This window comes from Pseudorca crassidens, chromosome X (genome assembly GCF_039906515.1).
Source record: "Pseudorca crassidens isolate mPseCra1 chromosome X, mPseCra1.hap1, whole genome shotgun sequence".
Classification (NCBI taxonomy): domain Eukaryota; kingdom Metazoa; phylum Chordata; class Mammalia; order Artiodactyla; family Delphinidae; genus Pseudorca; species Pseudorca crassidens.
In genome coordinates, this window is record NC_090317.1 from 119874613 (window position 1) to 119899614 (window position 25002).

At 41.1% G+C, this 25002-nt stretch overlaps 1 protein-coding gene across 5 annotated transcripts in view; it reads right to left on the reverse strand.

Annotated features, from left to right (window-relative positions):
• Nucleotides 1–25002, reverse strand: part of REPS2 (RALBP1 associated Eps domain containing 2) — a 232759-nt gene that overhangs the window by 73312 nt on the left and 134445 nt on the right. The gene's annotated exons all lie outside the window — the stretch shown is intronic.

Consider the following 25002-nt stretch of genomic DNA (forward strand, 5'->3'; position numbering starts at 1 on the left):
GACCTAGGATAATCCCAACTTGGTCAGGTTTTTCTATCTGCTAGATTTAGTTGGCTAATACTTTGTTTAGGATTTTTGCAACTATATTCATGAGTTCGACTGACAAGTCAGTTTCCTTTGATATGCTTGATTCGGCTGGAGAGTGTTCCCCCTGTCTATGCTCTGGAATAGGTTGTATGAGATCAAAAATTGTTGTTGTTGTTGAATGTGAGGTAAAACATGACAGCAGAGCCATCCGGGCCTCAGTTTTCTTTGAAATGAGATTTTTAATGATTTCACTTCTCTAACTATTACAGGATTATTCAGACTTTCTAATTCTTGTCAGTGTTGATAAATGATATTTTTCTAGACATTTATTCATTTTCTCTAATAAATTTTCATATTTACAGCCATAAAGGTGTTCAAACCCCCCTTATCGTCTTAATCTCTGCATATGTAATTTTCTTTTTCCATTCCTAATACCATTTGTGTCATCACTCTAGTTTTCTTTCATCAATCTCACCTGACATTTGTCAAGTTTTAGTACTCTTCAAAAAGCCAACCTTTAACTTTTTTGAGCCTCTGAATTACATGCTTCTCTTCTGTTCAATTCGTGTCTGCTCATCTCCTTCCGTTTACTTTCTTTGGGCTCATCCTATTGTTCTTTTTCTAGCTTAAATTCGTTGCTTGGCTCATTAACTTCCAGCTTTTCTTCTTTTCTAACGTAAACATTTAGGGTTATAAACTTTCTTCCAAGTATCTCTTTAATATACTCCCATAGCTTTTGATATGTGATACCATTCAGTTTTTAAATTTTCCTGATTTCCATTACAATTTCTTTCATGATAATACCTTGTGTCTGAAGTTCATCCTTTAGGATTTCCTTTATTGAGAGCCCATTAGTAGCAAGCTTAGTCGTTTTAACTAAAAACTCTTTATTTTGCCCTCATTCTTGAAAGGTGATTTCACTGAGTACAGAATTCTAGACTGATAGCTATTTTCTCCCAGCACATTGAAAATAACATTTCACTGTCTTCTGGCTTCCATTATTGCTGTTGAGAAGTCAGATGTCAACAGAATCATTGTTTTTGGTAGGTGGTCTGTCTTCACTCTGGTTGCTTTTAAGATCTACTCTTTGTTTTTGGTACCCTGCAGTACCAATCTTACTTTGCATCTGCATGTGTATTTCTTCACCTACTTTTTCTTTCATAAGCTGCTAAGCGTTGTCAGAATTTCTGAACCATGTGGCATCCCATTAACTTTGGGAAACTGTAAGCGATTCTTCAAATAATCTTTCCACCATTTTCTCTCACCTCTCCTTCTGAAGCTCTTTGTCTAACCGTGAGGTACCCTGGATAATTTTCTATTATCTGCTGTCCAATTAAGCAGTTCCCTCTTCAACTATACTTAATGTCCTGTTAAGCCTGTCTTTCATTTTATTTCAATTACTAAATTTTTCATTTCTAGGAGTTCTATTTGGTCTTTTTTCAAAATGGCTTTTTCATTTTTATAATTGATTGGCTACTTACTCATTTTCTTCATCTCCTTTTCTTTCAATATACTAAACATATTACCTAACACTCTGTGTCTGATAATTCCAAAATCTGAGGGGTTTGTATTTCCTACTGTTTTGTTGCTTCTGTGGGCTCTCTCTCATTGTGTTCCACTTCCTAGAGTGCTTGGCAACCTTTAACTCTGAATGCAACCTTTAATTCTAAACGTTACCTACAGGAATACTTCGGGGCCTAAGCGGGAAGTGGGTTCCTCTTCTATTACTTCTGCCAGAAATCTAAAGGCACTACCAACCCGGGACCACTTTAAACTAAAATCTTGGTTTGATAATGTGTAGGATTCCTAGTTTCTGCTGTCCTGATATTTTGTTAAATGTCCTATAAATACGACTTTTGAGTAAAGATAGTAGTTTGAATGTCTGCAACTAATCTCACTCTTACCCCATCAACAGAACAGTGATGAGAACTGTTAAAATTTTCTTGTTTAAATTGTTTAAATTTGGAATTGGGAAAAAGGATGAGTGACTGATAGCTGAATGAGCAGTAGAGAAGGCAGAGAGTAACCAATTTGGACCAGAGAAGCTTCCAGTTCTCAAGAGCTGGTGACACCAAACTCTTCAAGAAGTAGGGGTAAAATGAGGAAAGTAGGGGCTTCCCTGGTGGCTCAGTGGTTGAGAGTCCGCCTGCCGATGCAGGGGACACGGGTTCGTGCCCCGGTCCGGGAAGATCCCACATGCCGTGGAGCGGCTGGGCCCGTGAGCCGTGGCCGCTGAGCCTGCGCGTCCGGATCCTGTGCTCCGCAGCGGGAGAGGCCACAGCAGTGAGAGGCCCGCGTACCGTGAGAAAAAAAAAAAAAAAAAATGAGGAAAGTAATGAAAAGTAAAGAAAGTTAACTGATAGGGGATCCTATTTCCCATCCTTCAGGAGAAGGGCGTAGACCCTTGAAGATCTGGTTCCAGCTACACCTCATGCTGTTTTGGGCTTCAGGATCCCTGCTCCTGTGGTCCCTTCTGCCTCTAATGCACCTGGATAACTCAGAATATAGTAAGTGACCAACAAATATTTGTTTGAACTACCATAAGAAAGAACTATACTATTATGCTCCATTCCTATATTTTAAAAAAGCTGATTGAAGGAGTTTAGGAGCAGTTAGATTCTGAGATTTTTCTCACACATTCTGCACAGTTTCAGCCTTTCTCCCACTCCAGAAAAATGCTAGAAATATTTTCTTCTCCAGGGAGGACACAAGGCCCAGGTGAAGGCACAGGGGCCACACTGAAAACAGTAAATGTAGAACTCTGGACGCTGAGACACTTCCAGCCCTCTCCCTATCTGCTCCCAGACTATTTTACCCAGAGACTAGAAAACTGTGCTCCAGGGAATTGGACCAGCCAAGATGGAAGATCTAGATATCAACATCAAGAGATCTCCAAGAAGATGGTTCAGCCAGATCATTCTACCATGATGCCCATGCATGGCAAGTCCCATCCATTTACTCATGAATTCCAATCAGCTTTTTAGCCCCCATTCTTAAATATAAGCAGGTGATGAACTACCACCAGGTATCTGCAGAAAATTTTCTAACCTAAGACAGAGCAATAAAAATAGAAAACAATTGGCCTCAAAGAAATAGATTAGATCTATACAAGGAGAAAAAAATTAATGTTATTAATATCATCAGAATGATTATTCGGTTTAATCCAGAAATATTTAAACATTTACTATGTCCCAGGCACTGTTTAAGGTGCTGGGAAAATATCAGTAGGAAAAAAATACACAGGAAAAAAAGTCTTATCCGCATGAAGCTTATATTTCATTGATAAGACAGATAATGGGGTAGGAGTGAGGGATGAAATTTTTAATACAGTCAACAGGGAAAGCCTCAATAAGAGATAAAAAATGTTATTTGCAAAGATGAAATAATGGGATGTTACTGAAAACAGAATATTCAAAAAATTAAAAAGAGCACTTGGAAATTAAAAACATGACAGCAGAAGAGGAAAAGCTTAATAGAAAGGTTCAAAGTCTAAGGAAATCTCAAAGAAAGTAGGGAACTATCCAAACAAAAGTTCCACAAAAAGAAATAGAGAAAATAGTAATAAATCAATTAACTAGTTCAAGAAAACTTCCCAGAAATGAAGAATATGAGTTTCTAAATTAAAAGAGCTCACGGAGGGACTTCCCAGGTGGTGTAGTGGTTAAGAATCTGCCTGCCAATGCAGGGGACATGGGTTCGAGCCCTGGTCCGAGAAGATCCCACATGCTGCGGAGCACCTAAGCCCGTGCGCCACAACTACTGAGCCTGCGCTCTAGAGCCTACGAGCCACAACTACTGAGCCCGCGAGCCACAACGACTGAAGCCCACATGCCTAGAGCCCTTGCTAGAGAAGCCCACGCACCGCAACAAAGAGTAGCCCCCACTCGCCACAACTAGAGAAAGCCCGTGCGCAGCAACGAAGACCAAACGCAGCCAAAAATAAATTAATTAAAAAAAAAGAGTCACTGTTTTTGAAAAAATAAAAAAATAAAATAAAAGAGCCCACTGAGTACCCAGGACAGTGGAAGAAAACAGACCCATGGCACGGCACATCAACGTGAAATTTCAAAAAACTGGAGTTAGAAGATTCTACTATTTTCCACCAGGGGGTGGGAGAGGAGGGAAGTCTACATACAAAGGATCAGATGTCCAAATGGTTTTAGATTTCTTATTATACCACTGGAAGCTAGAATTCATTGGAGCAGTACCATCAAAATTCTGAAGGAATCTGATTTCCAACCTATGATTATATACCCAAACTAGCAGCCTGCATGATGGTTCAATTAAAGATATTTTTAGACATTCAAGGTCTCAAATTGAGCACCATGTACCCTTTCCAGAAAAGCTACTCAAGGATGTGCTCTACCAAGACAAGAGTAAACCAAGAAAGAGTAAGACATGAGGTACAGGATAAAGGAGATCCAACATGGGAGAAATAGGAAGGGGATCCTTGGATGACAGTATAGGAGAAGCCATGATGAAAACTACATACCAGGCATAGAACATAATCATTTTAGATTTCCTCAAAAAGATGAAACTAATACCTGATGTTTCAGAATTTCATAAGAGTAACCTTAGAAAACTGAGGGAGTCTACAGTTGATTCAGGGGAAAGTACACTAAAAAGAAACAAGATGATTATTCACTCCAAAGCAAACAAAAATCTGTGCAGTAGGAAAAGTGAAAAATTTTCTATATGACTACATAGCCATAGTAATAATATAAACACTTAATATTAATCTAACCAAAATGATAATAATACTATATTGGTGGGGTGGAAGAGGGGAAAGGTGACAGGGGAGGGAAGACAGTAAATGACTAAAATTGTAAAGTCAACAAGAGGTTATACAAGTATCTTATTTTGAAATATGAAGGAAATATCAAAATAAGCAACATTAAAAACTCTGTAGCAGGGCCTTCCCTGGTGGCGCAGTGGTTGAGAGTCCGCCTGCCGATGCAGGGGACGTGGGTTCGTGCCCCGGTCCGGGAAAGATCCCACGTGCCGCGGAGCGGCTGGGCCCGTGAGCCATGGCCGCTGAGCCTGCGCGTCCGGAGCCTGTGCTCCGCAACGGGAGAGGCCACAACAGAGGGAGGCCCGCGTACCGCAAAAAAAAAAAAAAAAACAAAACTCTGTAGCAGAGTGCATTCTCCCAAGTCTTGAGGTAAATCAATGGCCTCGGAGGAACTTCCCACACTTCAGTTTGTCCCGTCAGTTCACCACGGAGCCCTGGCCTTCAACGCCATGGTATCAGGATATCAGCTGTGATTACTCACTTTTGCAGCTTCTTCCCCCTCTTTCCAGAAGTCACGTCCACTGACCCTCAATCAAGAGAAGGGAAAACTAAGAGTTCCCACTCATTCCACTTCACTTCAGATTTGGAGCATCAGTAAGAAATCTCAAGACTAAAAGATCCCACGTGCTGCAATGGAGGTCCCACACAGGGCAACAAAGGTCCCCCATGCTGCAGCCAAGACCTGGCGCAGCTAAATAAATACTTTAAAAGAAAGAAATCTTAAGATCTGCCTACTCACACACATGGCTCCTGGAAGGAGGCAGGCAGAGCCAAGAGTGCACCGCCAAGCCTCAGTTTTTCCCTTAGCTGCTACCCTTTCCCCCCAAAATGGCACTAGCTCATGCATCTTTCCTTGTTTGGTTGTTGCTGAGAAATTTCTTCCATGTGTTTATGATTCTGTGTTCATTTCCTTTAATGGCAGGAGATATTAATCTAGCTTCATTCTTCCAATTTTATGTCTAATTCATCTTTTGGTCTCCCGTGGCGCCTAAGCACACTACCTTGTGTTTAGTAAGTACACAGTGGGTGAATAACTGGAATTTAATTTAGTGAAAAGTCTTTCTTATAATATTTTCAGCCCATTCATGACCTTAAATTAGATTCAAATATTTTATCCAGCATGCTCTAACCACTTTTTTTAAAAAAGTACACCTTCAAGCAAAGTGAAATTGAAAATGTACTTCAGCTGAATAATCTCGTGTACACATGCAAAAGATGACAATGTACCTGTTAATAGTACCACCTGCTTTCCCAGAAAGGAAGAGAAGGAGAGAAAAGAGGGGAGGTGAACACATTTTCTGCATACATTAAAAGCAACCGTACCCGTGAAGCAATTACAGGTTTATTCCTAAAGTCTTAACAGTTAATAAGATGGGACACCAGGTATCAGTAAGGCTTTGTCAAATAAGTGTCTATCAACAAATAAACGGATAAAGAAGATGTGGTATGTATATGTACAAAATGGAATAGTACTTAGCCATAAAAAAGAACAAAATGTTGCCATTTGCAGCACCATGGATGAACCTGGAGGGTACTATGCTCAGTTAAGTCAGAGAACAGCCAGCACTGCATGTTTTCACTTGTATGTGGAATCTAAAAAATGAAATAAGTGAATGAATATAACAAAATAGAAACAGAATCATAGATACAGAGAACAAATTAGCGGTTACCAGTGGGGAGAGGGCTGAAGGGAAGGGCATGATAGGGGAAGGGGATTAAGAGATATAGACTACTTAGGTATAAAATAAATAAGACACAAGGATGTAATATACAGCACAGGGAATACAACAAATATTTTATAATAACTTTAAGTGGAGTATAATCTACAAAAATATCGAATCACTATGATGTACACCTGAAAGTAATACAACATTGTAAATAAACTATACTTGATTTAAAAATTTTTTATAAGTGTAATCAGGGAAAAAGTAATAAATACCCATAACTTGAAAAATAGATTAAAAACTTCATAAAAGAAACTACCATTTAATCCTAAATTCAGAAAACACAGTAATAATTTCCAGTTTATTAAATTTATTGAAAGATATGCATCTTCTGACACTGATCTGCTGAATCTCAGCTTCTTAGTATCTTTATCCAAAACACTAACCTCTAAAATTTTTTATCCTCTTACTACATTATGCTTAGAAATTCCCCAACAAAATATTATTCATTTATATTACTGCCTATTTACTAATTTCCTTCAGGTTTTTACAAAGCCCCAAATCAATGACTAAATGAAAACATGTTCCAATTTACTGAGTGGAAATAAAGCAGCAGATGTAGCAACTGAAAGCTTCAAGGAACAGAAAGCCGATTCTTTGGGGGAATAAAACTTGGAATAACTTCAGCTGTGGAAAAGTGCTCCCATTCCCCCAAACTAGGAATATTTTATGAAAAAAATAAAAGCATTCAAATGCCAAAGGAAAAAAACACCCTTAAAGGATGGAAAATGTTGAAAGAAGCCTGCCTGTGGGACCTACACTTTTAAGTATCAATCAAGTAGAGTTGGCCATATGCAAAACTTCAAGGATTTCATCAGTAAGAATCATTCTTCTTGGCAAGTTTATAAAAATGGCTATTTCTTTGTAAAAGAAATTGTTCTTTCTTTCTCTTTTTTTTTTTTTAGAATATTTATTTATTTATTTGGTTGCACTGGGTCTTAGTTGCGGCTTGCCAGCTCCTTAGTTGCAGCACATGGTCTCCTTAGTTGTGGCATGCGAACTCTTAGTTGCAGCATGCATGTGGGATCTAGTTCCCTGACCAGGGATTGAACCCAGGCCCCCTGAATTGAGAGTGTGGAGTCTTACCCACTGCGCCACCAGGGAAGTCCCCTTTCTCTCCTTTCTAATCACAAAAGCATGTGTGAGCCTATGCCTGCCCCCTGATCACCCAGTTACACATAGTGATGGGTTCACTACGTCATATACACCTATATATATATATATATATATATATATATATATATATATATGATGAAGTGTGTGCCAGGAGTACCTTTCCAACAATACCTGCCTTGATCCCCTGATAATGACCAACTTACCCTAAAAAAAATAAAAGATCATTAAATTCTCTGTTAAGCGGAATAATTTTTTCACCAGTTAAAAGAAATGTACTTACATATGCCTTGGAACTGTTCAAGAAGGAAAATACTAATGATTGCGTTTGGAAAAGTATTGAAATCAAATTCCATTCTTTCACTTTACAGATGAGAAAATTAAAGCCTGGGGCAGTAAAATGACATCATCAAGGTCACAAGGCTACTGTGATGCAGCAATCAGTATCACATTTTGAACCTATAGGACAAGTAGTGGTAAACAGCAGAAGAGGGCACTGAGATGGGAAATAAGCAGCTGCAAAGGGGTTATTCTATACCCAGAGAATAAGTATGTCAGAAGGCTATAAATCAAGAATACTGAAACTAAAGGATGCTTCTGCATATGCTACACACCACAAACTCATTTAAGTAAGATGCTAAACACTACCTAAAAATGTGCCACTGCAGCAAATATTTAGCCTTCTGATTCATATGAATGCCTCTTCACAAGCCTACATGTAACTCCCCTGCTTTAGAAAATATTCAGTGTAGTAATGGCATACAGACATACAGATCAATGAAACAGAATGGAGGGTTGCAAAATAAACCCTTATATTTACAATCAAGTGATTTTCGACCAAGATGCCAAGGCAATTCAACAGGGAAAGGGGAATATTTTTTCAACATACAGCACTGGGACACGTGGATATCCACATATAAACAGAGGAACTTAGACCCTTACCTCACACTATACACAAAAATTAAATCAAAATGGATTAGAGATGTGAATGTAAGAGCTAAAATTATAACACCTTTAGAAGCAAACAGGAGAAGATCTTCAAGACCTTGTGTTGAGCAAAGATTTCTTAGCTGTGACACCAAAAGCATGATCCAATCAGGAAAGAATTCATAACTTGCATTCATCAAAATTCAAAACTTTTCTGCTTCAAAAGACACGGTTAAGAAAATGAAAAGACAAGGCACAGACTGGGGGGAAATGTTTGCAAGTCACATGTTTGATAAAAGACTTGTATCCAGAATATACAAAGAACTCCAGAATATACAACTCAACAATAAGAAGACAAACACCCAATTTAAAAGTGAGCAAATGATTTGAGTAGATATTTCACCAAAGAAGATATAGGAATCACTAATAAGCACATGAAAAGATACTCAATATCATTAGCCATCAAGGAAATGCAAATAAAAACCACAGTGAAATACCATGTCATACTTACTAGGATGGCTATAACAAAAAAGATAATAATAAGTGTTGGTGAATATGTTAAGAAATAGTAAGCATTGCTGGTGGGAATGTAAAATGGTACATGAACTTTAAAAACTAGTTTGGCAGTTTCTTTAAAAGTTAAATTTAGGAACTTCCTTGGTGGTCCAATGGTTAAGACTCCGCGCTTCCAATGCAGGGGGCGTGGGTTCGATCCCTGGTCAGGGAACTAAGATCCCACGTGCTACTCGGAGAGGCCAAAAAAAAAAAAAAAAGTTAAATATAAATGTACCATACACCCAGCAATTCCACTCCTAGGTATCTTGCCAAAAGAAATGACAACATATGTTCACACAAGATTTTCATGCATTTAAGTCCTGACATCATTACTCATAATAGGCAAAAAGGAAAATCAACTCAGATGTCCACTGAACTGAAGAATGGATAGACAAAATGGTGTAGCCATACAATGGAATACTATTCATCAATAAAAAGAAATGAAATACTGATACATGCTACAACATGGATGAACCTCAAAAACATTATACAAAGTAAAGGAAGCCAGACACAAAAAATCCCATATTGTATGATTCTATTTATTATGAAATGTCCAGAAAAGGCAAATCTACAGGAACAGAAAGTAGATTAGTAGTTGTCTGGGGCTGGGCATTGAGATTAACTCTAAGGCATGAAGGGATGTTACTGGGGTGCTGAAAATGTTCTAAAACTGGAATATGGTGACAGTAGCAAAATTTCATAAATTTACTAGAGATCATTGAGTTGTTCACTTAAAATGGATGAAATTTATGGTCTGCAAATTATACCTCAATAGTTGTTTTCTTTAAATTGAAGTTGATTTACAATGTTGTGTTAGTTTCCAGTGTATAGCAAAGTGATTCACTTTTTTTTATAGATAAAGATATATATTGTTTTTCAGATTCTTTCCCATTATAGGTTATTACAAGATATTGAATATAGTTCCCTGTGCTATGCAGTAGGATCTTGTGGTTTATTCAATATATTTTTTTAAAGCTACGCATGGAGAAAAAGTATAATTAATCATATGCGAATACAGGTGAAACAAGATGGGTGAAACACAGTGATAATTATTGAAGCTACGGGTTCAGCATTCTAGTCCTTTTCTCTCTCTCACAGACACACATAAGGTTTTTGATAATAACTTAATTTTTTAATCATTAAAAGAACAGATATATTCCTAACATCTCCAAGTACTTATGAAGGCAAAACTTCCTTTCCTGTCTCCCTGAAGCACCTCAGGGAAATCTGTCCAACACTGTAAATCACGTAGAAGGAAACAGGAAAATGATATTAGTTTCTTGCATATAGAGGGCAACAAATTTATTCTTTAATATATTATTTAACTTTAGATATTAATTAGTGTTATTACCCATAGAAAAATCGTAAGGCATGCTTCCCAAATTAAATTAATATAGATTGCTTTCTCTGACACCAAATCTGCTGCAACAAAAATCTGAACAAAGATTTCCCATCTTCAAAGGATTCTGATGGAGAACAAAACAATTACATTCTCTGGATCTCAGTCTCCTAGCCTGTAATATGTGAGAGTTGGCCAAGATGACAAGAGAACTCAAGTTCTCTTCTAGCACTGACTTTCTATGATTCTAGAATTTATTTGCCAGTGTTTACCAATAACTCCTTGTTCCTGCACCATGGGATATGTGACATGGGTTAGCTAGCTCTCAAATGGAGACACAGAGTTAAATGACAAAAACACATAAGATTTAACTTCAGTGAAAGACAAGTTTCATTTCTCATGTTACATTTACATAAATGTATTTCTCCTAATCATTTTACTACCAAACTCCTTAAATCACCAGCCCTGTGTGTGTGCACACACGTGCGTGGGCACATGCATGCACACGCGAGCATGTGCACGTACGCACAGGTGTGTGTGTTGGAAGGAAGGAAGGTAGGCAGGAAGGAAGGCAGGCAGACAGGCAACCTGGAGAAAGAGTCTATTGGAATTGTCTCTGTTCCACGATGAATTTTTAAAATATGACATATAGTCAAACCAACTTTTAGTCTTAAACATTTCAAAATGAATTTGTGATAACTACTTCACACCAAAGTTTCTTAATCACTCCATAACCTTTTGCAATCCGAATTAACCCTACCATGCCAATGGACTCCTCTGACTTCCTACAAACTCCTTCGCCCCTAGTCCCCATTCTCCTTGGCCAGTCAGCGGACTTTTAGACTTACAGTCTCCACCTATTCCTGAAATACACTCCTCCCTGGGTATGCCAGGTCATGGTACTATGTCCCTTACTGAATTCATGTACTCTAATGGCTTCAGGCCCAGTTGTCAAGACAAAGGAATCTAGTGTTTACACAGAAGGTCCTGAAGGGTTTTGAGGAGGGAGGTGACACATCATAGTTGTGCTCAAAACAATTAATCCTGTTGCTCTATGAAGTGAAGAATGAAGCAAGCAAACCAGACTGGAGATTACTTAAGTAGCCTCCCAGGCAAGTGGTAATAAAAACTGAACCAAGGCAGATACCGAAGAAAAACGAACAGAATTTGACTGCAAAAATCATATCCACCCTTCAGAGATTAGCTTACACAAGTCTGCACACCCCTCCCCAACACATCCACAGATCATGCTAGTTAGAAACCACTGAGACTCAGCACCCTTCTCCCATGTAACTGTAATACTGATTGGCACGATGTGGCCATATCCATGTTCCTCTTGGAATTCTCCATAGTACCAAGGACACAGTTAAGTGCTAAGTAAGTACTGGTTAAATGAATAAGACACTCTTCCTGATCACCAGTACTGAAGTCTATTTCAGTTTTCATACAATTCTATAAACTCAAATGCATATAAGGAATTTAGTGATGTACGGACAACTAAATTGTATTGTGGTACTTACTCTTCAGCTCACTAGAATTATATGGGTCATAAGGAAAATGTCCAACAATAGGAAAATGGTTAAATAAGTCATGGTCCAAGTTAATAAAGGTAAAAGAAATAAAATAGAGTATCGCCATTCTGCAACTTCCAATGAAATCATGGATCTATAAGCAGTGGTTTGCTAGAAACAGCTCATACCAGCTTGTGAGAGCCAACTGTGCAGATCTGTCTAAACCCCACATTCAGCGACCCATCAGTAAGAGTGAAATTTGCCATGGCAGGAATGTTTACACCATAAAAACTGATAATGGCCAGTTGTTAACCATTTACTAACATGCCGCTAGATGCAGGCAATGGTGATCAATACCTGATAAAACCATTATTTGAAAGGCTGTTGGGGATCTTTATCATAATGGATGAATCAGGCTAATACTACGTGAACCCACCGATCAATCAAACATGACAAAAACAGAGGCATTAGACATTGAGAACCTCCTAACGTGATGCAGTACGAAGTACACAGTTATCACTTGGATGTCTTCTTGCCGAAAGTAGAATCTGATTCTAAAGAAGTCTAGATCTATCTACTCATTTATAGGAAATACAGGAGATGGCAGAACAGAGAACAAGTCAAATACAGAACGTGGAAATGTCTACAGGGTGGATGATTTTCTCACGAATGAATGAATAGCAAGGGAGGGGTTTAAAAAGGACCCTATCAATAAAAAGAGACTTAACAGATGGCAAAACAAGTACAATATGCATGTTGCACTTGTTTGGATCCTGACTGGAACAAGTCACTATAAAAAAAGACATACTTGAGACAATTCAGGGAATCTGAACGCTGGCTAGATATTAGATGATATTGAGGGATTATTGCTAAGTTTGTTACATATGATAAAGCCTTAGTCATTTTTTTCAAAGGCCTTATCTGTTAGAGATACATATGAAGTATTTATGTATAAAACTATACACTACCTGGGATTTGCATCAAAATAACCTGGGGATAGGGGGTTCTCTACTTTTACACACATTTGAAATTTTCCACAATACAGCTTTTAACAGAGTAGCCAGTGTGTAGAACACATATAAAAAGAATGACATGGGCTTCCCTGGTGGTGCAATGGTTGAGAGTCCACCTGCCGACGCAGGGGACGCAGGTTCGTGCCCCGGTCCAGGAAGATCCCACATGCCGCGGAGCAGCTGGGCCCGTCAGCCACGGCCGCTGAGCCTGTGCTCCGCAACGGGAGAGGCCACAATGGTGAGAGGCCCGCGCACCGCAAAAAAAAAAAAAAAAAAAAAAAAAAGAATGACAAAATTACCAGTACTGATATGGATATATCTCCAAGAAATAATATAGTATGAAAAAGCATTGGGGGAAACATGCACAGCGTGACGCCAATTATTTTAAATACAAAAAACAAAAATGATGTCACAGGTACACATATACATTAATAAGTGCACTAGAAAATGTCAGAGAAATACATTCCCAGGGGAGGACACTGGGCTTGGTGGGGATGAGGTTAAGGGACGCATCTGTAATGTATGAATTTTATACACGAGAAAGTATTTTTCTATTACTCAAACGAGTTTTACAAACATTTTAAAAATAAAGGTTACAGTAATATTTCCCACCCCATCCTCCAGAGATTCCAGTCCTATTCCTCCCCACACTCCCTAGTTAAAGCACTCAGCCAGCAGGGAGGGCTGTAAAACTGGACGGTGGATCTAAAAGAGAAAGCACGCTGCCCAACGGCAGGACCAGCTGTACCCTCACCTCAGTAGGCCTCTGTAAACCTCCAGCTTTTTATCTTTTACAGATACAAAGCATGCACTGTGCTACTATAGAAACTCTCACATAACTTACTGGAAAAGAAGAAACCTCTATAAATAGAGAAAGGAACAGGAAAAGGCAAAAAGAAGCCAAAGACAGACAGTACACTGCAACCACAGCTTCGAAAGGCTGAGACTGGCCTGAGTCTGGATGAACACACTGAACACTGGCACAGACAAACCTGAAGCACCTGGACTGTATTTTTTTTTCCCAGTACACAGGCCTCTCACTGCTGTGGCCCCTCCCGCTGCGGAGCACAGACTCCGGACGCGCAGGCTCAGCGGCCATGGCTCACGGACCTAGCCGCTCCGTGGCACGTGGGATCCTCCCGGAGCCGGGCACGAACCCACGTCCCCTGCATCGGCAGGCGGACTCCCAACCACTGCGCCACCAGGGAAGCCCCTGGACTGTATTTTTACCTCCAAAAATGTTCACCGAGCCCAACAGCCCAGTCACATCTACTTCTGTATGTTTAAATGAACTTCCAGACTTCAAATCTCATGACAAAGTGACACTATACCTTTTATAAAAGCCAACACCTTTTATCTATCAACCACTGAGAAGCCCAAGGGGAAAACTTAATGAATTCTGAGTGTGTTACTTCTCACGATAGACCCCTCCACAAACAAGACCAGGCCTGAAAGCAAGGATTCAGGTCTAGAAAATTGGAAGGCATTCCCTGGCCCTTCAAAGACAAATGACTGCAGTAGCAGCCAGTTGCCCAGGTCTGGAGATGAATCCCAGTCCTCGGCTGGCTGGTGAAGCAGGCTGAGGCCTGCAACCAACAGGAATAATAGCATTCTGCCTTCTACCCTCTCTTAAGAACTCAATCTGCAGCAGAGGCACCTGAACAGAGAGAGACGTGCCTAGTAAATATCTGGCCAAATAGACAAGTTGGGAGAGGCAAGTAGGGTACAGAGAAGAGAAATACTTGCCCCTTCTTGAGGCAGCAGAGCACAGGCTCCAGCATTGGACTGCATGAGTTTGAGCGTTAGCTCCACCATCAACTAGCTCCATGACCTGGGCCAAATTAACTTCTGTACCTCAGTTTCTGCATCTCTAAAGTAAGGATAAAACAGCATCTACCTCATTAGGATTGTTGTAAGGATAAGAGATGATGCATATAAAGTACTTTAAATGTGTCCTTTGTACAAAGTAAGCCTCGAATTCATATCAGCCGTTAACACTATGATACCTAGTACTTGGTGTTAATGGAGTAGAGAGCCCAGAAACAACTCTTGCAAACAGGGAAACTTCGCTTAGGACAGAGTGGACATTGCATACTGATGGGTAAAGAATATACTATTCAATAAATGGGACTAGATCAATTGGTTTCCCAAATGAGAGAAAAAGTAAAACTGGTTGCAAGCATTCAGTAATGATTCTTTCCATGCTTCCCAAACACTAAAAGGGATTTCCTCCCTGACTTGTGGAAAGATGCAGGATTAGATAAACAGTTTGAAGTCGAATAATGAGTATGTTCCCTACCTCATTATCTAAGTTAAGGATAAGATGTGTCCAGACAACAAATAGACAAGTTCAACAAAGTTACAGGATAAAAGGTCAATATACAAAAAACAATTATATTTCTATACACTAGCAATGAAGATTGCAAAAATGAAATTAAGAAAACAATTTCCTTTAGAATAAAATCAAAATAAATAAAATATAGTCGTTCCTCAGTATCCCTGGGGGATTGGGTCCAGGACCCGCTGTGGATACAAAAATCCAAGGATGCTCAAGTCCCTTATATAAAATGATGTAATACTTGCATATAACCTATGCACATCCTCCCATATACTTCAAATCAGCTCTAGATTACGTATACTACCTAATACAAACGGTTGCTGGTGCACAACAAAGTCAAACTTTGTTGTTTGGAACTTTCTGGAATTTTTTTCCCTAATATTTTCAGTCCACAATTGGTTGAATCAGTGGATGCAGAAACTGAGGATACAGAGGGCTGACTGTAAGAATTTGAAGAAGTACAAATTTGTATGCCGAAAATTACAAAACATTGTTGAAATACTTAAACAAATGAAAATACATTCTTCCATTAAGACTGGAAGACTTAATATTGTTAAAATCAAAAACAGGGCTTCCCTGGTGGCACGGTGGTTGAGAGTCCACCTGCCGACGCAGGGGACACGGGTTTGTGCCCCGGTCCGGGAATATCCCACATGCCGCGGAGCGGCTGGGCCCGTGAGCCATGGCCGCTGAGCCTGCGTGTCCGCAGCCTGTGCTCCACAACAGGAGAGGCCACAACAGTGAGAGGCCCGCATACCGCAAAAAAAAAAAATCAAAAACACCATGTGTACACCATAAATATATACGATTTTTATTTGTCAATTAACCTCAATTAAGTTGGGGAAAAAATATTAATATAGCAATACTAATCAAACTAATCTACAGATTCAATACACTCCCTAACAAAATCCCAGCCGGCTTTTTTTTTTTTAATAAACAGAAATTAACGAGCTGATCCTAAATTTCATATGAAAATGCAAGGTACCCAGAATAACCAAAACAATCTTGAAAAAGAAGAATAAAGTGGGTAGTTATGCACTTTCCAATTTCAAAACTTATTACAATTCTGTAATAATCAAGACAGTACGGTACTGGCATAAGGATAGACATATAGATCGATGGAATAGAAATGAGAGTCCAGAAATAAACCTTTATGTTGATGGTCAATTGACTTTCAACATGGGTACCAGGAAAATTCAATGGGAATCAATCATTTTCTCAACAAATAGTACTGGGACAACTGAGTAGCCACATGCAAAAAAATGGATCTGGACCCCTATCTCATACCATATACAAAAATCAACTCAAATGGATCACACACCTAAATGTGAGAGCTAAAAATATAAAACTGTTAAAAGAAAAGGGGAGTAAATTTTTGTGACCTTGAGTTAGGCAATGGTATCTTCTTTTTTTGTTTAATTTATTTATTTTATTTATTATTTATTTTTGGTTGCATTGGGCCTTTGTTGCTGTGCGTGGGCTTTCTCTAGTTGCGACGGGTGGGGGCTACTCTTCGCTGCGGTGCACGGGCTTCTCATTGCCGTGGCTTCTCTTGTTGTGGAGCACAGGCTCTAGGTGTGCAGGTTTCAGTAGCTGTGGCACACGGGTTCAGTAGTTGTGGCTCACGGGCTCTAGAGCACAGGCTCAGTAGTCGTGGCACATGGGCCCAGCTGCTCCGCGGCATGTGGGATCCTCCCAGGTCAGGGCTCAAACCCGTGTCCCCTGCGTTGGCAGGCGGGTTCTTAACCACTGCACCACCAGGAAAGCCTTAGGCAATGGTTTCTTAGATATGACACCAAAAGCACAAATGACCAAAGAAAAAACAGATAAAGTGGATGTCATCAAAATGAAGAGCTTTTGCACTTCAAAGGACACCATCAAAAAGCGTGAAAGAACAACCCACAAAATGAGAGAAAATATTTGTAAATCATATATCTGAAAAGAGACTTGTATCCAGAATATATAATGAACCCTTACAACTCAACAAAAAAAGACAAATAACCCAATTTAAAAATAGGCAAAGATTCTGAATAGACATTTCTCCAAAGATGACATAAATGTAGCCAATAAGCACAGGAAAAGATGTTCAATATCATTAGTCATTAGAAAATGCAAATGAAAACCATGATAAGACATCACTTCAGACCTACTAGGATGGCTAAAATAAAAAGGACAGACGGTAACAAAGGTTTCAAGGATATGAAGAAATTGCAATCCTCATACACAGCTACTGAGATGGTAAACTGGTACAGCTGCTTTGGAAAACAGTTCAGTAGTTCCTCAAAATGTTCAACAAAGAGTTAACATATAACCCAGAAATTCCACTCCCGTATATGCCCAAGAAAAAGGAAAACATATACTTGTTTACACAAAAACTTGTACATGAATGTTCACAGCCGTATTATTCATAATAGTCAAAAGGTAGAAACAACCGAAATGTCCATCAACTGACAAATGGATGAATAAAATGTGCCATATCCATAAAATGTAATATTATTTATTCATCCATAAAAGGAATGAAGTGCTGGTTCATTCTACAACATGGATAAACCTCGCGAACATGATGCTAAGTGAAAGAAGCCCATCACAAAAGACTATATATATATATTTGTCCAGAACAGACAAATTTATAGACACAGAAAGTAGGTTAGTGATTGCCCATGGCTCTGGGGAGAGGAGCGCGGTGTGGAGAATGATTGCTAACAGGTATGGGGTGTCTTTTGGGGGTGGTGAGAATGTTCTGAAATTGGACAATACTGGTGGCTGTACAACACTGTGAATACACTAAAAGCCACTGAACGGTACACTTTAAAAGGGCAAATTTTTTTTTAACATCTTTATTGGGGTATAATTGCTTTACAATGGTGTGTTAGTTTCTGCTTTATAACAAAGTGAATCAGTCATACATATACATATGTTCCCATATGTCTTCCCTCTTGCGTCTCCCTCCCTCCCACCCTCCCTGTCCCACCCCTCCAGGCTGTCACAAAGCACCGAGCCAATATCCCTGTGCCATGCGGCTGCTTCCCACTAGCTATCTACCTTACTACGTTTGTTAGTGTGTATATGCCCATGACTCTCTCTCGCCCCGTCACCGCTCACCCTTCCCCCTCCCCATAACCTCAAGTCCGTTCTCTAGGAGGTCTGCGTCTTTATTCCTGCCTTACCCCTAGGTTCTTCATGACATTTTTTTCCCTTAAATTCCATATATATGTGTTAGCATACGGTATTTGTCTCTCTCTTTCTGACTTACTTCACTCTGTATGACAGACTCTAGGTCTATCCACCTCATTACAAATAGCTCAATTTCGTTTCTTTTTATGGCTGAGTAATATTCCATTGTATATATGTGCCACATCTTCTTTATCCATTCATCCGATGATGGGCACTTAGGTTGTTTCCATCTCCGGGCTATTGTAAATAGAGCTGCAATGAACATTTTGGTACATGACTCTTTTTGAATTTTGGTTTCCTCAGGGTATATGCCCAGTAGTGGGATTGCTGGGTCATATGGTAGTTCTATTTGTAGTTTTTTAAGGAACCTCCATACTGTTCTCCATAGTGGCTGAACCAATTCACATTCCCACCAGCAGTGCAAGAGTGTTCTAAAAGGGTGAATTTTATAGAACGTGGATTATATATACCTCAGTAAAGCTTTCATTTAAAAAAAGAACTGTCTAGACTGACAAACTGAACCCTTGGCTGGCTATGTACTGTGGACCCCAAAGTCTGGGCATGGGGCAGGAATCCCATAATTCCACTAGATTTCAAAATCCTACTAGATTTTAAAAGGGAACAAGTAGCTCTCACAGCAATGATACAATAAGGAAATCTATAAGGTCATAGCCATCTGTGTGGCCAAATTCATCCTTTAGAAAACTTGAAAGGCAAGTTTGGTCTTGAGACCATCTCTTACTCCCAAGGGGTTTACCTTTTCTAAAGTTACAGAAAGAGGGCTTCCCTGGTGGCGCAGTAGTTAAGAATCCGCCTGCAAATACAGGGGACACAGGTTTGAGCCCTGGTCCGGGAAGATCCCACATGCCTCGGAGCAACTAAGCCCATGCACCACAACTACTGAGCCTGCACTCTAGAGCCCGCGAGCCACAACTACTGAGCCCGTGCACCACCACTACTGAAACCCACGTGCCTAGAGCCTGTGCTCCACAACAAGAGAAGCCACCACAATGAGAAGCCCACGCACCACAAGGAAGAGTAGCCCCCGCTCGCCGCAAGTAGAGAAAGCCTGTGTGCAGCAACAAAGACCCAAAGAAGCCCAATAAATAAATTAATTAATTAAAGTTGCAGAAAGAAATATTCATCTGTAGAAAACCCAGGACAGATTGTTCTCAGCTCATCACTCAATAAACACATCCCCACCACCACCAAATTAAGACAGAGCCCTTATCACAACCCTTTGCCCATCCATACATCTCACAATGGAGGCTATGGGAAGTCCTCCAAAACTATTCCTCAGTGCTGGAGGACCACTGAGGAGGAATCCGAAGAACATATCAGAGCCTTAAACAATGCTCTGTCATTTCAGCTCCATTCTAGGAGGTGGCAGCAGATCGGTTGTAAAAATACCCTGGATACAGATTGGTAGGCAGGTTTGAGACAGATAAACTCATCCGGGAAGGCCATCTGTGGTACTCTCAGGTGCCATCTGGTCATTGCAGCTATAGAGTGAAAAGTATATTTTTTGTAGTCAGTAATATCTATACGTGAGGCAAAACTGAAAAGATACAAATGGATATTCAATGAAAAGTAAGTTTCTCTCTTACACCTGGGCCCCGGTCATCCTATTCTCTTCCCCAGAGGCAACCACTGTTACCACTTTTTCAAGTATCCTTCCGAAAAACTGTCTATACAATGAAAAACATACATATCACGCACCAATGCCTTTCTCACTCGTCTCAGACAGCTCTCCACTTAGTACACGTACCTTATTCTTTTTAACAGCTTCATAAGATTCCATGAGATGGATGTACCATAATTTCTTAACCATGGAGTGAACTTTTATTATCAGTGTGTCTAAAGCAGAGAGAGGACATTATCTACCCATGGGCAGATACTACCCATGGATGTGTTTTGTTTGGCCATCGTAATGGTTTTAACATGTGGCTCTCAGTGTCCTCGGCCATACGGGATGTGGTGGAAAGAGCTGTCCACCAAAATGCACTCTCCTTTCTTAACGTAAGCGGGGTGGCACTGGGAAGTGGTGGCCCTGCCAGGGACTTCCTTTCCCACTGCGCGGCAGCTAGCTCTATCCAAGGGACCAAGTTGCCCCTGTTAGATTTGTGCGGACATGATGAAGATTCTTGGTCTGAATCTCTAAAGGCATGGCTACGTCTCCCCCCCCCACTCCGTAATCTCTGCCCTTTCTGCCAGGCGGAGGCTCAGTGGCTGGACAGGGCTGTGTGTAGCACTGAGGCAGCTGACCGTCACTATGGAAACCTCGGGCTGCAAACCCATGGCTTTGGAGGAGGCAGGGCAGTGTCAAAAGTGGGAGGAGGGGAGTTCCCACCCCACACAGTGAAACAGAATAAACCCTTTTACGGGGGTGGGGGGAAGCCTTATGAAAACAACTGTTCCAGTGAGGAAAAAGAGGTTAGGATCTAAAAAGTATTGTCTTCACTGTCTGATTTTTCTCACAGGAATTTCAGTAATAAAACACGTTACGTGGCTGTAAGTCTAGAGCTATAAAATCTAAACCTCACTGAGCAAGTCCCAGGCTTGACTGCCTCTAGATTTTGTATGCTTGCATCATCACTGCCTTAGACCTTCTTGCACATTTTTTTCTCTCCAACAGAGCAGCTACAATGGGACTGTGAAAGGATGGCTCCACGGCCTGAATCAGCTATGACAAAAGGTGAGCTCCCTTTTCCGCACAGCGATCCTATTACGTCAACTTCTCCCTATGAAAACACACGCTTTAGGTGTAATGCTAGCACCTACCTATCTCGAGCCCTGGGATAGTCTAGACTCCTGCAAATCACATGTTCACACCCTCTTTGCAGATATCAAGGTTAAAGCCAACTATCCCACGCTGCCAGAGTTGGCCTGGTTCATTTTTATAGATTTACAATCTAAAACAATCCTTCATTATTCTTCCCCATATTATGTTACCTATCATAAATTTGAAGGCATTAATGCCACCCACTTCTGAGCTATTCCTTCCTTCCCAAGAGTCCTTTGAATGCTATCTGAATCCTATACCGAGTCTGTGGGCTCGCCCCCGCTTGGTCTCCTCAGGCTCTTATCCTATTTGCTTCTCCCTCTGTATAAACATCATCACCACTATATAACAACCATCTCACCTTTTCCTTCATTTCCCTCTTTCATTCTTGCTTCTTTGCATCTTCTCTCCATCCTACTTCTTCTCCACACTATCGCTCCACCCTAGGCTACTCTGACTCAGCAACTTAGCCTCATTCACTCTGTTTTTCACAATCCTGTGATTCTCATTTTTAAAAACATTAGCTTCACTTTATCTTTCCTTTTCAATTCAAGTTCATATCTTATTTCATCGCACATTATCTTTCCCTGTTTTCTTTACCCTTTCCTCGTTCTTCTATTGTTATAAACAGGATGGCCTAGGTAGAGTCTGTCTTAAGTGATAAAGTTGGCTAAAAGATGGGGTACTGGGGGCTGGAAGAACATGGACCGCATGAAGGAGCAGGTTAGCTTAGGCTCCCCAAGGCCACCTTCACATTCCCAAGGGCCTGAGATAAGACAGGTCCAGGCCCTCACAGGAAAAATGAAGAGGAGACAAGCGGTTTCTGTGGTTGGGCAAAGAGCAGGAGCGCCGGAAGCTAAGTGTGCCTCCACTCGGGCAATTCACCAAAGAAGAAATATTAATGTCTAGTAACAACACAGGAAAAGCTGTTCAGGCTCACTAGGAATCAAGGAAATGCAAACATTTGTCTATCAGATAGGTAACGATTAAAAAGATGAACATTACCCAGTGCTGATGAGGGTGTGAGGAAACACTCTCAGGTGACGTAACCAGTGGGATAAGTTCATAAGGTACAAGTTTTTGACAGCACAGTTTGGCAACCTGTATCTACACTTCAAAGGTATATGGCCTCTGACTCAGCATCTCCGACTTCAGCCCAAGAAAATAAGTAGACAAGGAAACAAAGATATAGATACGAAGTCATTAATAACCTCTACCTTGTTTATGACATGAGAGCAGAGAGAGGTTGGTGGCGGAGCCTGGGAAAGAGAGGTCCATGCCTCCGTGGGGGCGGGCGGAGAGGAGAGAAACAGAGAGGGAAGGGGAGGAGAGGGGAGCAGCATGTGAGCACGAGAGGACACTATGAGGTAGAGACAGGAGAACGAGATGGGGGGAGACGGGGACACAGAAAGCCCCACAGGGCGCAATCAACCACGTCACCCAGGCACGAAGAAATGACACAGCTCCATATTATGAAAGAGGGTTAATCAGGAAGCTCAGGATATAGGACAGCAAGCACAGTGTGACCCAGCTTAGCTAGAGTGACACATGAAGACAAGTGTGGCAGAGGGGTGACTACGTGGGCACCACGGTTCTCACTGACGGTGCTATGGTGACTGGTTTAGACTCTACCTCGTGCTTTCCTAGCTTGTCAGAGTTTTAATAAGTAATTTCTAGCAATATGCACTACACTAAAATTCTACATAGTTTAGACAGATCCTTGTACTTTCCTGTGAGAATTAACCCACAGGCAAACAAATTAAGTAGATGAAATGGTACCACCTGCTTTTCATAATGCAGACATGCTCTGTTTCTCATGTGATCAATTTAAACTGCTTGTTAAAATTTCATTTGTGTAAACCTGTACTGGAAAGACGATGGAATTAAGCTATGAATACAGATGTCACCCACCTAGCTATTCTTTGGCATTTATCAAATGAAAATACTTTTCCCTTGAAGTCCTATCAACATCGGAGACGTAAAGAGAAGCCGTCTGAATTCAGGCTCTCCTGAAAGCAGCCCCTACCGCTGGGACTTGGGAGCGGGCATTTGATTTCGGTGTGAGGCGAGCACGACAGGGCAGGAGGGCAGTGGACCCAGACAAGGTATGTTAATGAGGGGCTACTGCCACAGGTGGCCACAGCTCGGTACCTCTGCGAGCCATCCCGGGGACTGCGAGGAACGAGGCACAGAACTGTCCCACCGGGGGTCAGGAAGTCAGGGGCTTTCCTCAGACCCCCCTCTCCCCGTCGGTCTTCCGTGGGAGTGAGTGCCTAGGAGCCAAACATGGCACTACTTGAATGACATCTATTACCTCATCAACACCCTGTAATTCTCTTGAGGGTTGGTCCTGTTTTCGAAATTAGGAATCTGAGAGGCAGAAAAGATTAAGCCACTTGCTGAAAATCAGATAGTTAATAAGCAGCTGAGCTGAACTCCAAATTCAGTCTTCTCTCTCCCACTCTAGGATGCCACGTGGTAAAGGCCACGGCCCATCCATTCTGCAGCATAGCTGGCGCTCCTCATGGGGAGAGAGACACAGCCTGAGGGGGGGGCATGTTTCCAGCCTCTCCTTGCAAGGAAAACGTACGGAGATGCTTGCCCAGATTGTTTTAACCTTCTTGTGTCCACAGAAAAACCTTCGAGGTCAACATCCACCAGCCACGTGAATTTTTTATAGCATCATCATCCGTGGCTACTCCCACCCCAAATACCAGTTACTATGAAATTATGCCAGAATTTGGATCAAAGTATGGGGGAAAATTCAAGACAAATTTTTATCTGATGAACTCATGGCAGAGAATCAAATTTCATAGAGAGTTCCAGATTCTGGTATATTAAAAAACAATCTATAACTTTACTATGAGGAGAGTACTTTATTAGAACAAATAAAACATGCTGAGCTCTGCCGGGACACGGGGGTCACGCTCATGTGTGAGCCAAGGAGATTCTTTCCTTGCGTTAGTAAAAAAGATAATCATCTGCAAATCACTAGCATCTGAGGTTGGCTTGATTTAAAATGCACAGAGATACAGAAAAAGTTCCAGGAAATCATTGTATTTAGAGCTTGCCTGCATTAGTCAGTGGAAAGGCCCTTGCACCTCCCAAAATAACACTTGGGACAGCAGCTGTACGCTAGCACCTTCACTCATGTGAAGGCATGGCTCGCATCTGCGGTTCCGCAGGCTCCCGGGAGGACAGCTCCTCTTCACAAGGAGCCAGGGGAGCAGACAGGCCGCCCCACACTCCCCGCCTCCAGCCCAGCTGTACAGCAGCTGCCTTGAGCAAGTCCCATCCCCAGAAGCCCCAGAGCAGCCCAACTGAAGGAGCCCTTGACCCAGATGCCCACACTAAACACCTAACCATCAGTCAGATTTAGAAAGCAGAGCCCCCTTAAGCATTAAGCCTGGAGGACACAGGATCTTCACCAGAGGATAAAATGCAGAAAATTCCGGCCAGGCATTGACCACCGAGACCTTTCACAGAAGAACGGCATAAGCGTCTGAGGAAATCACAGATGGCAATCCTGGACACAAATCACCACGATGCAGAGAACAAGACCCTGGCCACACACTCAGTGCACTGTCTGGGGAGGAAGCATTTTCATCCTCTGGGTACAGAATTTCATAATTCCTGGTCCATAGCAAGTGTGGGCAAGGCTCCAGACACACGTGATATCTATGTGCCAGCCACGTGAAGGCCGTCTG